The sequence below is a fragment of the Pecten maximus genome, chromosome 11 (assembly GCF_902652985.1).
Source record: "Pecten maximus chromosome 11, xPecMax1.1, whole genome shotgun sequence".
Lineage (NCBI taxonomy): Eukaryota > Metazoa > Mollusca > Bivalvia > Pectinida > Pectinidae > Pecten > Pecten maximus.
Window position 1 is genome coordinate 30,112,513 of NC_047025.1, and position 12,421 is coordinate 30,124,933.

General features: G+C 35.8%; 2 non-coding genes across 2 annotated transcripts; both read right to left on the reverse strand.

The window, feature by feature from the left end:
- Positions 1–8,649: 8,649 nt before the first annotated feature.
- On the reverse strand, positions 8,650–8,721 carry Trnag-ucc. The gene has a single exon. It is a non-coding gene; the product is annotated as a tRNA-Gly (tRNA).
- A 2,962-nt stretch (positions 8,722–11,683) lies between these two features.
- On the reverse strand, positions 11,684–11,755 carry Trnag-ucc. The gene has a single exon. It is a non-coding gene; the product is annotated as a tRNA-Gly (tRNA).
- Between the last annotated feature and the right edge of the window lie 666 nt (positions 11,756–12,421).

The window sequence follows — 12,421 nt, forward strand, 5'->3', positions numbered from 1 at the left end:
TGACTAGTAACAGTATATCAAAGTTGTGTGGCCAGTAACAGGATATCAAAGTTGTGTGGCCAGTAACAATATATCAAAGTTGTGTGGCCAGTAACAGTATATCAAAGTTGTGTGGCCAGTAACAGTATATCAAAGTTGTGTGGCCAGCAACAGTATATCAAAGTTGTGTGACTAGTAACAGTATATCAAAGTTGTGTGGCCAGTAACAGTATATCAAAGTTGTGTGGCCAGTAACAGTATATCAAAGTTGTGTGGCCAGTAAACGTATATCAAAGTTGTGTGGCCAGCAACAGTATATCAAAGTTGTGTGGCCAGTAACAGTATATCAAAGTTGTGTGGCCAGTAACAGTATATCAACGTTGTGTGGCTAGCAACAGTATATCAAAGTTGTGTGGCTAGCAACAGTATATCAAAGTTGTGTGGCCAGTAAACGTATATCAAAGTTGTGTGGCCAGCAACAGTATATCAAAGTTGTGTGGCCAGTAACAGTATATCAAAGTTGTGTGGCCAGTAACAGTATATCAAAGTTATGTGGCCAGTAACAGTATATCACAGTTGTGTGGCCAGTAACAGTATATCAAAGTTGTGTGGCCAGTAACAATATATCAAAGTTGTGTGGCCAGTAACAGTATATCAAAGTTGTGTGGCCAGTAACAGTATATCAAAGTTGTGTGGCCAGTAACAGTATATCAAAGTTGTTTGGCCAGTAACAGTATATCAAAGTTGTGTGGCCAGTATATCAAAGTTGTGTGGCCAGTAACAGTATATCAAAGTTGTGTGGCCAGTATATCAAAGTTGTGTGGCCAATAACAGTATATCAAAGTTGTGTGGCCAGTAATATCCTCTGCTCTATGCACGGTTTTTTCATATTTTTTTTGCAATATGGTAGTTTTCCGACAATGATAAAAAGATAGCTTTCATAGTTTGGGTAATCTTTTAGAGGAAAAAAGCTGAATAGATAAAAATATCGAGAAATTAGTTATTATTTAGTTGTCTGGTTTTGTATTTAGATTCATAGACCGGGGTAAAATAATATCATTATATACATAGACCGGGGTAAAATAATATCATTATATACATAGACCGGGGTAAAATAATATCATTATATACATAGACCAGGGTAAAATAATATCATTATATACATAGACCGGGGTAAAATAATATCATTATATACATAGACCGAGGTAAAATAATATCATTATATACATAGACCGGGGTAAAATAATATCATTATATGCATAGACCGGGGTAAAATAATATAATTATATATATAGACCGGGGTAAAATAATATCATTATATACATAGACCAGGGTAAAACAATATCATTATATACATAGACCAGAGTAAAATAATATCATTATATACATAGACCAGGGTAAAATAATATCATTATATACATAGACCGGGGTAAAATAATATCATTATATATATAGACCGGGGTAAAATAATATCATTATATACATAGACCGGGGTAAAATAATATTATTATATACATAGACCAGGGTAAAATAATATCATTATCGACATAGACCGGGGTAAAATAATATCATTATCGACATAGACCGGGGTAAAATAATATCATTATCGACATAGACCGGGGTAAAATAATATCATTATAATATTATACATAGACCGGGGTAAAATAATATCATTATATACATAGACCAGGGTAAAATAATATCATTATATGCATAGACCGGGGTAAAATAATATCATTATATACATAGACCAGGTTAAAATAATATCATTATCGACATAGACCGGGGTAAAATAATATCATTATATACATAGACCAGGGTAAAATAATATCATTATCGACATAGACCGGGGTAAAATAATATCATTATATACATAGACCGGGGTACAATAATATCATTATATACATAGACCGGGGTAAAATAATATCATTATATACAGAGACCGGGGTAAAATAATATCATTATATACATAGACCGGGGTAAAATAATATCATTATATACATAGACCAGGGTAAAATAATATCATTATATACATAGACCGGGGTAAAATAATATCATTATATACATGGACAACAGGGTAAAATAATATCATTATATACATAGACCGGGGTAAAATAATATCATTATATACATAGACCAGGGTAAAATAATATCATTATATACATAGACCGGGGTAAAATAATATCTTTATATGCATAGACCAGGGTAAAATAATATCATTATCGACATAAACCATGGCTTGTCAGAATGGGGGTTGTTTCCAGACAAGCTAAATCTTGTATGTTCACAGGTTGATATGGCGAGTCAGATAACGTTACTGTTTTTACCAGGATATATGTGCAAAAGTGCTGGTAACCTTTCTGTCATTCCAGACAACTTTAAGTTAGCCGGAATATTCTGATAGATATATAACTCAATAGAGTATTCATGTATTGAACACGGATTTGTAAATTGATACAGTATGAGGATAACTGCCACATTATAGTGATATGTATGATATCGTACTCTGTAGCTTGTCAGTAGCTTCTTTTCATGATATCAAAAGGGTCAATATAATGTCTGGTGTTTTCTTCGGGACATTTCCAGGTGTTGTGCCCGCTATCTCTAGCGGTCCTCGCATGGGCAACTAGCGGTTGCTAATTTTTACGACAATACTCGATGAGTTCTTGGGCCGAATAATTTCTTTACAAAAAAACCTCAAACTACACGCTATCTCCTTCCGAGAAGTTGTAGTTTATGATATGATTCATGCTTGGTATGTTTGAAGACGTTTGTTGGAGATAAATAAGTATTCTGAACTATCCTTCTTCAAATCTAAATACGCTTGCTGTCTGATTAGTGCAAGGGGCTGTAACTCATACAGGTAACACGTACAAACTCATTTTTTACGACATTGGAAAGTCACCACACAGGTTGATATAATGGCCCACCCTTCGGATACTGTTTTAGACTCGCATTTTCAATTCGAAATCAAGAAGTGAAATCTCCGATCGCAATAAAGAGGCTACATATATGGTTTAACACAGTTTGACGCTGAAATACCTGTACATCATCGAAACTGACAAGGTAGGCCCAAGTTACCAAGATCAAATATTTAATCAAGATCCAGATCAATTAATGTATAGGAAAAAACGCAGTTAATGGAATGAACGACTTTAAAAACGTAGGAATTTTTTTTTGAGGATGTGACTTAACACGGATTTGACCTAGATTTGTATGACAGGTGTCGTCGTGACCTAGATTTGTATGACGGGTGTCGTCGTGACCTAGATTTGTATGACGGGTGTCGTCGTGACCTAGGTTTGTATGGCGGGTGTCGTCGTGACCTAGATTTGTATGGCGGGTGTCGTCGTGACCTAGATTTGTATGGCGGGTGTCGTCGTTACCTAGATTTGTATGACGGGTGTCGTTGTGACCTAGATTTGTATGACGGGTGTCATCGTGACCTAGATTTGTATGACGGGTGTCGTTCTGACCTAGATTTGTATTACGAGTGTCGTCCTGACCTAGATTTGTATGGCGGGTATCGCCGTGACCAAGATTTGTATGACGGGTGTCATCGTGACCAAGATTTGTATGACGGGTGTCATCGTGACCAAGATTTGTATGACGGGTGTCGTCGTTACCTAGATTTGTATGACGGGTGTCGTCATGACCTAGATTTGTATGACGGGTGTCGTCGATGAAACAGAGGACGCTTACTGTGACGGACGGAGCACTTGAGGAGCCCCTGGTCTTATTTCCTTAAACTATTTTAGGTGTCTCCATGCAGATCCATAATTTGTTCATTTTCCCTCTCGTGTTATTGCTTTTGTTTGCTATATATCGATATTCTCTCTTGTGGATCTCTAGTTTGTTTTTATGTACAATTTGTATATTTTTATTATATATATTTAGGCAAGACAATCGTTTACAATAAAATGGTTACAAGGATCTCTATCTCACATAATATCAACACTTAATTCAATTCTAACGCAACCTTCATCTGAAATTGAAATTGCTTTTGGCAAGAAACAAATGGATTATAAAAACATTCTCCTCTCTCGCATCATATTAAAATTAATTAACTTAAATGAGACCAATTTGAAAATAGAGTGTAATGCCTCAAACGAATTCTAATCAATTTGATATTTGCTGTAAATATCGCTCGCGTGCAGTCAGAAAAAAAAAGAAAAAGAAAAATAATTATTTTATAAGCATTTTGGCAAGTAAGTAATATAATTTCCCTTCGGTGAAGCATATCAATATTGAAATGCCAGTGGCATTGGAAGATCCTGGACACGACCGATATAAATATAAATATATAAAGTTATTTTAATTCAGCGTATGGCCCTTTGTAGCCAATTAATCTCTGTCATCTTTCATAGGGAAAAATAGCTTCAGGTGAGATGTACATTTAATTTGCCAAATTTGCTTTGTTGAGAATATCTCAAGTTGTCATAAAGCCTAAAGAAAAATATGTAAAATATAGTAAGACAATCAACTTCATTTGCTAATTGTATAAAAGCATGATGAATAAAAGTCTTTTGGCGAAATTAATTTGACGAAAAATCTCTCCGGCAATTATTGAAAGACATACATTATTTTTATTATATTTTTTCAATTTGCAGAAGTGGTTTTCATTTTGGCATATTTACAAATGCCTACAGTGCATATATGGTGTACAGGTAACCTTCACGGTACAACGAAAGAACAAAGGACTACATTGTACAGAAGTACCGTCACTATTAAATACCACCCTACATGTTTACAATTGTTTCATTGGTGTGATTTGTAAATGGTAAATATTGGCATACAATAAAGAAGAATAGGAAAATAAAGAGTAAATGGTCTTAATTTAGATTATTTCTTTCGTTTAGATCTTTCCATTGTTTTATGAAAGGAGGGTTTTCAAAATGGCCTAAGAAGCAAACACGATAGCTTGTATGTGCTATTGGTAGCCTCCGGCATTTAAGTCCAAACATGTACATAAGCAAGAATATAGCGCCTTTTTTGTGAAAAAAAGTATTGTTTTGGAGGAAAAAGCTTCAATATTGATTTTTTTTAGAACAAAACATGAACATGCTGATAACATGTTAGTTATCATATCTCAGCGGACACGAACCGAAATCGCAATTTCGGCTTTTCTAATATAACTTTTAGACAAGTAGTCTGAATTCAATTAGATTTAAAGGGACATTCCGTCGTTCGGACATCAGAAACATGCACAATTTCTATCAATGAAATAGTATGAGTATGAGTATGAGTATGAGTGTTTGTGCCTACAAGTAATGAAATAAACACCAAAATGTACAGGAAAACGGCGTATCGTATACAAACACAGTATGTCTTTGCGGTAATTAGTGATACTTTGATTTTCAGGACCTCCTACTCGAAGAGCTTTGGTTTATCTTGAGAGTAAAACTGCCGTATTAATGTAAAGATTATATTTTCACTACATGGAACAAATACATATTTTTAAGTAGGTTCAATTTTGACGACCTAAACTTTATTCAAACGAAGGAATGCCCCTTTAACACTGAGCTACTTCCACACACTGTGAAAATGTTCTCCAGTTAAAGTTCAGTCGACCATGACACATTTCTTTTCGCAGCGATTGTACAGCGAAATGCCGCGACTTCGATGAGGTGGGGTCATTGCGCTGATAATGCAGGGGCATTCGCAACGCCATGTAGCCCACTGATATGGTGTACATGAAACAACAATATCCTGTTTAATTGGGTGTCTCAGAGCCACAGGGATATTGGATGACCATACCAGGAGTGGACGCCCGCGCATTACGTCGCGACGTCAATATAGAGGCATACCACTCTAGCACCTCGTAACTGATTTCAGACGACGACGACGGAGACGGCACTTCAAGTTGTCGGCACTCATGGTCGGCCAGAGTGTCCAAGAACGGTTAGGAATCGGTTGCGGGAGCTTCATTTAAGGCCAAGACGTCCCTATGTTGGTCCACTCGTACGTTACGCGGAGTCGACGCCAACGTCGAAAGCAGTGTCTGCTTGCACATGCATCTAAACGGTTTCGTTTGGCTCATTTGAGACACGTGTTGTTCACTGACGAGTCGCGCTTAGTGCTTTACATGTCAGATGGACAACAATGTGGTTATCCATGGTAATCTTACAGCAGTAAGATATCGGTATCAGGTCTTGAGACCACACGTTCTTCCTCTTATCCATCAACGTATCCTTATGTTGCAGCAGGACAGCGCGAAACCCCCATGTTGCGAGGGTTTGTCGTGACTTTCTGGCTCAAAACAACGTTCCAGTGCTTGATTGGCCACCATACCGTCCAGATAAGTCCCCAATTAAGCATGTGTGTGGGACGAGCTATACAGGAGGGTTAGGAAACACGCCAACGTCCCATGTAACGTCACTCAACTAACACAGGCCCTTATTCAGGAGTCGAATAATATTCGTCAAAGGGCAATAAACACTTTATGGGTTCAATGTAAGATGAGTAAGAGCAGCGACTGTTTTTCATTGAAATATTGTATAGTTAATGTTTATTTTGTTTTTATTAATACATAGGGACTGGCACATACACTAGTAACCCACTTAAATTATCTTCCACTTTCAAAATGGTCATCATGTTCCTTTATAACCACAAAACTGAAATGTTCTTACAACTGCTGAATTAATTTTCTGACAAGAGCACTACATGATAGATCTATGCTGGTTTACACATTAAACCTACTTATCTGGAATCTAATATGGCTTCCTCGTTCTAGAATATGATTGGTCATGTCATGTTGGTCTACATATCGTATTTCCAATTATGTAAATCGACCGTACCTAATACATGAAGGATTAGCACGCAATAATTTGCGCCTGACGTGCTTCTGATCAACTGTCAGAAGTCTTGGTACCCATCGGGCCGAAAGCTTTCTCATTGCAAGATACTTGGTTAGAATGGAAAGTACTCTTTCCTGTGAAATGCCAACTCTACTTGCTATATATCTTTATGTGACTCGTCTGTCAGTCATAACAATATCATAAACTTTATTGGCCATTTCTGGGGTTGCAAAATTGACAGGCCTTCCAGGACGGGGGTCATCCTAAAGGCTCTGTCGGCCGCGCTTAAATTCCGGCACCCACCTTTTCACTGTAGCATATGAAGGGCCATCTTTCCCTAGTGTTGCTACCATAGCATTATGGATATCCTTTGGTGTTAAACATTTTCTATGTAAATATTGGATCACTGCTATTTCACTGAGTTTGTCCATTTTGCAAAAGCTGCTTGCCTTGGTGACTTTAGAGTGTACCTCGTCGATATAAACTAACCAAATGAGACCAGTCCTCGGTTAAACGGCCCTATATATTCAGAGAATAGTGGGACTTAAAAGAAATCCTTGAATGCCTCCTTCAATATGAGGCTTACAACATATCAATCAGTCCTCGTATTTGGTATGTGCTATAGGAGATTTTCAAACTTTTGAAAGTCTCATTTATTCCCAGTTGCATCTCATTTGACAAATAGTGACTTGGCTCTTCTGGTAAGATCTGGCTCATCTTTTCATACGCTGATCTAAGGTGATGTAAACACTAACACGCCCTATTCTTTGCGTCTCGCTGTGGTGTTCTAACATATAGGTCCTCGGATTCCACTCACAGAGGCTGTTCTTATTCTATCGAGTGTCTCGAGGAGGGCTATGTTCATGAACGTCAGATAGCTCCGTTTCTTCTGGCCACAGTAGGAGATTTTCTGGAGCTTGTGATCAGAACTTTTTGAAATAAAGATGTGGATGACCTTTGATCTGGAAGGTAGCTGGAAAGTTAACATTTCTCTTCCATCAGTGCGATTTTCAATGTAAAGATCTTTCCTTATGCTATGATGTGACCTAATAGTGAGGACCAAGGACACCACAGATTATAATGAAAGGTATCAAGTTATTTATATCGCCGACAGTACCATGATTCTAAAATTACATAAAATGACATCCAAGCTAGTGAACTGTATCTTATTAACACAAACAATTGAAGTTAGAGAAATGTATCTAATTAACACCAACAAATGAAGGTAAAAGAAATGTCTCCAATTAACACAAACGAACGAAGTAAAAAATTTCTCTTATTAACACCAACAAATGATGTTAGAGAAATGTATCTAATTAACACTAACAAATGATGTTAGAGAAATGTCTCTAATTAACACCAACAAATGATGTTAGAGAAAAGTCTCTAATTAACAGTAACAAATGAATAATATTAATTACAGCTTCCTACTACTGATTAATTATGAGATCGGCAGTTACCTACAAAATATAATAGAACTTCAACTCTAAATATAAGAAATCATATTAGAAGATCGAATTTTTATGGTGGTAATAGCATCAAGCACTTTTGTTTCATTTCAAAATATTTTGTTGACTAGAAATAGATAAGGGAATTAGACAACAGGCTATGCTTATACAAGCCATCTACCCTAATGTAGAACACAATCACTCTTTGTCCGCGATGTAGTAACTTTAAATAGACACAATACAATAAATTCATCAATCATCTGGACTCAAATGAAACATTTTAACTAGTAATTCAACATTTATAATTAAAATATCATCATTTCTTTAAATAAAACTATATAGTATTGTATGTTGTATGTAGTCCGAAGCGAAAAATATTCTTCGCTGTGGAATCTATATATGCAAAATATTGATAGCAAAAAAAGTGCGTCGGCCGGGAGTTGAACCCGGATCGACTGCTTGGAAGGCAACCATGCTGACCGTTACACCACCGACGCTATACATACACACACTGATGTAAATGCTCGTATCTGTCTATCGACCTGGCTGATTACATTGCCTTGTATGTGACATCATGGTGACATTTCCAACGAACGGGCACCTGTCAACAGTGTTGAGACAATCTCAAATGTTTTCACCTGACACGGACCTTTGATTTTCAGACTTTACTCGCTGATCGTGTGTGATAATCATATATGAATGTGATATTCAATTATATCAACTTTAGTGCTCACTTACGATTCCATATGGTATTGTGATTCTTGTACTTACAGTGAACATCAACTTTTGCAATGATGAAAACTGTGTTAATGAAACAGAAAACAAAATATGTGTGTATTATTTTTGTCTTTCTTTGTCCTTCCTAAGTTGTTGACGCCAGTGTAGGATGTGTGTCGCCACGTTGATATAAAGGTCACCAAACTAAATCCCATGTAGACCTATAATGATAAACCTCTTACCCTACGCTGTGTTAACACCCTCGGTGTATCATTGGTAACACCTGTGGTGTGCCATTTTATAACTGTATCACTGTTACCTGTGGACAATATCAAACATCTTACTTGAAGTACCTTTATATCTAATTATAAGGTAAATGAAAACATGAATGTACTTATGGCACATACAAATAGGGATTGAAAGGTGTTTTTATTGCGTTTATGGTGGTATGAACGCAATGGGATACAGACATATTCTATATAGCCCGTTAGCGCTATATATTGAATATGTCTGTTTCCCATTGCGTCCATACCACCGTAAACTGCAATAAAAACATCGTTCAATGCATATATTTACAACAAACAAATCGTTGAAATAGCATACGAAGAAAATAAAAGTTGAGATGTGTTGCGACAGTTGATAACTACGACAGTCGTGGTTGCTAAGATCATATAGTTCCAGTGAATCTGCGTAAAATCCCAGTATTGTTAACAAAATTAAAAGAAAAAACTAGTACATTTAACGTTTTCAATTAATTGATATATTCACAATCCACAATTTTCACAATGGACCAACAAGTACAGTATATTCCCGATAATGGACAAACAGGTACAGTATATTCACGATAATGGTCCAACAGATACAGTATATTCACGATAATAGTCCAACAGATGCAGTACATTCCAGATAATGGACCAAAATGTACATTATATTCACGATAATGGACCAACAGATACAGTATATTTACGATAATAGACAAAAAAGAAAGTACAGTACATGTATATTCCAGATTATGGACCAACAGGTAGAGTATATTCCCGATAATGGACCAACAGGTACAGTATATTTCAGATAATGGACCAACAGATACAGTATATTCCAGATAATGGATCAGCAGGTAGAGTATATTCACGATAATGGACCAACAGGTACAGTATATTCCCGTTAATCGATCAACAGGTACAGTATATTCACGATAATGGACCAACAGGTACAGTATATTCCAGATAATGGACCAACAGGTACAGTATATTCCCGATAATGGACCAACAGGTACAGTATATTCCCGATAATGGACCAACAGGTACAGTATATTCCCGATAATAGACCAACAGGTACAGTATATTGCAGATAATGGACCAACAGGTACAGTATATTCCAGATAATGGACCAACAGGTACAGTATATTGCAGATAATGGAAATAAACAAATGACCTTATTACCAATAAATTAATCGTAAGTCTCTGATTCAATTGTTTCTAATATATATGTAGTATATTATACAAAGTACCATAACCATCATAACCTCACTTGACATCATATTGTGCTTACATGCATCATTATTTGACATTATGAAAAATAATGCGAAAATTAAAACACATATGAAAAGGATGCGTCGGCCGGGGGTTGAACCCGGATCGACTGCTTGAAAGGCAACCATGCCTTTTTTTATCTGTAAAAATATACTTTTAATGTTCCCAGCAAATAGGACCCCCGGGGTTGGGGCCCCGAAGGCTCTTCACAGTGCATATAAATCACATATTAAATCAATTTAACCATGCTGACCGTTACACAACCGACGCTAGTTATTCATAGCTCCAATGTAGACATGCTAGGATATTTCTATAGCCAGGTGGCTATTGTTTCATATTGCATGGTTTCATCTACTTCACAAATCTGTATAAGTATGGGTATTCTTTTTATTTTATTTTTTTATCAAAATTAATTCTAATAGGTAAAACATTATCATGTACTTCCGCCACGTCAATAAGAATACGTGTAAGTATTGCCGTGGGCTACACGTACCATACCATAATAATGTTGCTATATATATCACTGCTAGCGTTTCCTTTCTATCTCAGGTAATTACTTGTAGGCGCTAAATTCATTTTATTTTACCGAATTTGATAGTTTTACCAAAGTACATAAACGGTAGTTCTATTTCGTAAAACACAATATATATATGCATTGGATAATCATTGAATAATTAGACTGAAAACATGTTTAGATGCCAAAATTCTGAAAGTACGTCTGCAGAAATACAAATACTCATCATAACTTGATACTTAATTATTGAAGTCTTTTGTTGTTTTTATCTAAAATTACACAAATCAACATATCTCCTATTTGGCGAAAACAGTCTGATGTAATTCACATAGAATTGGATTGCTCGTAACTTTTAAGTCGGTCTTTTTTGCATCATTAAATATTGAGGACTGAATGTAAAATCCTGCTTTACATGTGTTATTTTCTATCATATTCTACTAATTCTAACTGACAACCTAACAGGGCATGTGAAAGATTTGTTTTTGACTTCAGCTACAGTATACTACAAGTGACCACTGAGGTTGTTTACTAAATATCAGTTATTGACATTATTGGACGTAAATACAATATCAGTTATTGACATTATTGAACGTAAATACAATATCAGTTATTGACATTATTGAACGTAAACAAATATTTGAATATGTGGTAAATACTGCACAATTAAAATACATACATATCAAAAAATATAAAAAGTGCGTCGGCCGGGAGTTGAACCCGGATCGACTGCTTGGAAGGCAACCATGCTGACCGTTACACCACCGACGCTGTATGTATTGAATTGCAAGTTAGCCAAGGTAACACCCACATTTGTCCTTTACATCTTGTTCCCTTTTTAATTTTTTCCCCCAAAAATAAGAATGTTCATGTAATAAGAAATTCTGTCAAATAGTTTTAAAAAAGAAACTCCATTTCAACAATTTTTCCGATCATACGTCAGCAAACAGCTTTTCTCCACGTCTTAAAAGTATAGGTGCACATTTTGCCTTAGGCTACACGTATCATACCATATGTTACGATCAACAGTGCTCATGTTTCCTTTCTTTCTCAAGGTAATTACACAAAGCCTTAAATCCATTTTACCGAATTCTAATACATGTAGCCTTACCAAACTATATAAAATCGCAGTTCAATTTCGGTAAACATATAAAGGAAATGAAAATTGTGTTCTTTTGAATGCATATCAAATTGTGTTGCCAAAGATAAGTGTTGCAACCTTATAAATCATGTGTCCGTTAAATGTTGACAAGCACTACAGTATGATTACAGTTATCACGGTAGTGTCCACAAACACAATATCCGGAATGTAAGTATATTTTGACGTTTAAATTGTAATTATGTGTTATAACACAATCCGTAGTGATTAAAAGATAATATATTCATGGCATAATATTGAATAAAATGTTGATATTCTGAGACCTTGCAACCTTTTCT